This window comes from Gossypium hirsutum, chromosome A02 (genome assembly GCF_007990345.1).
Source record: "Gossypium hirsutum isolate 1008001.06 chromosome A02, Gossypium_hirsutum_v2.1, whole genome shotgun sequence".
Classification (NCBI taxonomy): domain Eukaryota; kingdom Viridiplantae; phylum Streptophyta; class Magnoliopsida; order Malvales; family Malvaceae; genus Gossypium; species Gossypium hirsutum.
Window position 1 is genome coordinate 101,911,662 of NC_053425.1, and position 4,003 is coordinate 101,915,664.

General features: G+C 34.6%; 1 non-coding gene across 1 annotated transcript; it reads left to right on the forward strand.

Moving 5' to 3' along the window:
• Positions 1 to 439: 439 nt before the first annotated feature.
• LOC121216721 (small nucleolar RNA R71) lies at positions 440 to 546 on the forward strand. The gene has a single exon (XR_005912898.1). It is a non-coding gene; the product is annotated as a small nucleolar RNA R71 (small nucleolar RNA).
• The last annotated feature ends 3,457 nt before the right edge of the window (positions 547 to 4,003 follow it).

Below are 4,003 nucleotides of genomic sequence, written 5' to 3' on the forward strand. Positions count from 1 at the left end.
CACGAGAAAGTGGGATGGTTCCTCCAACTTGCATTATAAGTGTTACTATACGGGTTATTTTGAGGTCTAGAATTATTCCTCATCGGTGCTAGGGTTTAAGGATGGATAATCTGTATTTTTCACTCCTCCTCTATTTGAATCACACCTCATTGCTAGATGTACCTGAGTAGAACCATACAAACCATCAATCTTTTTATTTAAAAGTTCTACCTGGTTAGAGAGCATAGCGACCGCGTCGAGGTTGAAAACACCAGCTATTTTTTTCGGCTTTGTTCTCATGACTTGCCACTGATAGTTATTCAGTGACATCTATTCAATAAATTCGTAAGCCTCTTCAGGTGTTTTGTTGTTTAAAGTTCCACCAGCGGCTGCATCGATCAGTTGTCTTGTTGAGGGGTTCACACCATTCTAAAAAGTCTGAACCTACAGCCATAGAGGTAACCCATGGTGAGGGCACCTTCTTAATAAATCCTTCTATCTCTCCCATGCATCGTAAAGAGTTTCTAGATCCATCTGCACAAAAGAAGAGATATCATTCCTTAATTTAGCCGTTTTAGCCGGCGAAAATACTTAAGTAAAAATTTTTCGGTCATTTGTTCCCAAGTGGTGATTGACCCTCGCGGTAACGAGTTCAACCACTGTTTAGCCTTATTCCTTAATGAAAAGGGAAATAACCGAAGGCGAATGGCATCGTCAGAAACACCTTTAATCTTAAAGGTGTTGCAGAATTCTAGAAAATTCGCTAAATGAGTGTTTGGATCCTCATCCTGCAAACCATCAAATTGAACAAACTGTTGTATCATTTGAATCGTGTTAGGCTTTAGTGGAAAATTATTTGCAGCAACAGTAGGTCTAACTATACTCAATTCAGTTCCTGTTAAAGTAGGTTTAGCATAATCATACATAGTACGAGGAGCAGGATTCTGATCTACTAGATCTGCAGCAACCACAGGAGGTAACGGATTATTCTTATTATCAGCCATCTCCTCGGCTGTGGTATGGATGTTGGCCTCTCGCTCTTCCCCTATGTATTGTAGGCTTCGCCTCATTTCTCTTCAGTTTCTACGAGCTATGCTTTTGATTTCGCTATCAAAAAGTAGAGGTCCTGACGGGTTTCTTCTAGTCATAAACTATAAAAAAAACCTACCAGAAGTAGAGAAAAGAAAATTTAGTAAACAAAATTAAATTGCAAATAAAAATAAAAATGGCTAAAGTAATAAAAATTATGCGTTCCTAATATCTTAGTCCCTGGAAACGGCGCCAAAAACTTAATGATCGCTAAAATTAACTGAAAATTCGACTAAGGCAAGCGCACCTATCGAACAATAATATAGTTCTGGTGAGACTGAAAATATCGTATCCACGGGGACTAAAAGTACTAGTAATTACTATCTTTTTATTATCTAGCCTTACAATTAAGAGAATTTTTAATCTAAAACTAATTATCAAATTAACTAAGATTGCGATAGAGATTAAAGTTGGAAAATACTTTTGGAAAACCGATGGAGAAGACAATACCCAAGGAAGAATCCACCTAGACTTCACTTATTACCTTTAAATTAGACGATTTATTCACTTGACTTAATTCGTAGGAATCCCTAATTTATGTTAATATCTCTCTCGAGACTAAAAACTGACTCTAGGTTGATCAATCAAAATCTCTTCCTAATTAAAAACCCTATTGTTGCATTAACTCGATCTTTGGATTCCCTTATTAGATTTGGCTCTAATCCGGCAGATTTATGTTGTCCTATCTCTAGAAATGCATGCAACTCCACTTAATTATGAATGATCTACTCTTAAACAGGGACTTTTCCTCCACTGAATAAGCACATCGAAAACCTAAATTAATATCCTAGAATATTAAAACAAGGGTTAAACTCACAATTAAGAATAAGAACAAGTATTTATCATATAACTCAATTAGTAATAAGAATCGTCTTAGGTTTCATCTCCCTTAGGTATTTAGGGAGTTTAGTTCATAATAATAGAAAACATCTCAAAAATTGGAAAACAACAAAAAATAAAGAAACCCAAAGAACCTTTAGGAAATTGGATGGAAATCTTCACTCTTGATGTAGATCCTCCTTCTGAGCTGATCTTGATGGCTGTTCTTGAGTATTTTCTGCCTTCTATTCTCCGTGTCCCCCTCAATCGTCTTCTAGGGTGTTTATATAGACTTTAGAATGCCTCAAAACCCTCAAAATTAGCCTTTTTCGAGTAGAATTAGACTTGGGCTTGACAGGGACACAATCGTGTGCCACGCCCTTGTAAAAGTGCTTAGGCCGTGTGTAATTTTGACTTGGTTTAGTGTCGACATAGCCATGACACACAGGCGTATGGATCACCTGTGCGGAAGTGCCTAGGCCATGTGAAACACTGATTCAGGCCCAATTTGTCCATTTTTGGCCAGTTTCTCGCTCTTTTTGCTATCCTAAGCTCTCTTGAGTATAAAATATGAAATTAAAGGATTAGGAGCATCAAATTTAATGAAACCAAGGAAAAATCATCCATAAATATGTCAAGCATGGGGTAAAAATATGTATATATTATGGTTTATCAAATACTTATTGTTCCTTCCCTTTTTATGTCCGTTGTACCACTTAGAATAATACTAGATACACAGGAATGCTCACACAAAGTGTGCTAAACATATAGTCATAGCTCACATGAGCTGTCAAATAGGTCTACTCACACAAGCTGTCAGTCGGAATGTAAGCTACACGATGATGCTCACACAAGCTGTCGAGTATCCGCAACTAATTCTGAACCTTGGCCATTGATAAGGCATTCAAGACCAGCACTAAAAATATAGTAACCTGGGTCTGCTCACACAAGCTATTGATCGAATGTAGCTACACGGTGTTCCCCACACAAGCTGTCAAGTATCGCAACTAATGCTGGAACTTAGGCACCGGTAGGACATTTAAGACCAGCACCAGAAATATGGAAACCCTAATGACATGTCATTTGTATCCTATATATTCCTAAGGTTCAAACGAGGCTCGGTAGTCGTCATACGTCATTCAATTTCCATTGTTTCTTTACTCGATAAATTGTATAATTAACTGGTATATTGATTAATTTTTAATAAAATCATATAATAACATTCAATTTAGTCAACATTATACATAGTACAGTTCATACAAACTTACTTGGCTATTTTGCAGAAATGTCAAAGTATAGAGGTATTTTGGTAATTTTCCATTCTCTTCGATTTTTCACTCGAACTTGATCTAAATTAATAATTTCATTCAATATATTAATTTAGAAAATAAAACAATTCATTTTAAGCAATGTTTTTATTTTTGAATTTTTTACAAAATTGCCCCTAAAGTTTTACTTTTATTTAATTTAGTCTCTGAGCCCAAAACATGCAAATTAACCATTTTTACCCAAAATTGAGCTTAGCCTAATGTTCATGGTATCTGACACAGCCCATTCATGCAATAATTTTACATTTAATCCTTGCATTTTTACTATTTTAATAAATTAGTCCCTAATTGATAATTTCATCAAAAATCACTTAATAAAATACTCTTAAATAACAAATAATATTTCAAATTCATCAAGTAACATATAAAATCACAAGTTTAATAAACTGAAACATTCAAAATCTTCAACAGTTTCAAAATTGAAGGCACGAACTAGCTGGACCTAGTTGCAACGATCTCAAAAACAAAAAATTATTAAAAACAAATAGCTTAGGGACTTACATGCATAATCTTAACCATGGCCAAACCTAGCTTCACTTCCATGGAGTTTTCTTCTTCCAATTTCGGTGAAGAAGACACTAAAATGATGATAATAGTTTTTTTTTTATTTAAGTAAAGTTTAATTATAAAATTACAATTTTGTCCATATAAAATTCAACCAATTTTCAAGCTTTTAATTGCCTAAAACCATCCACTAAAATCTTAAATGGTCTAATTACCATTTAAGTCCCTTCTTTTTTATTCAATAAACCATTTAATCACTCAAATCAAATAGTGACTAAATTTTA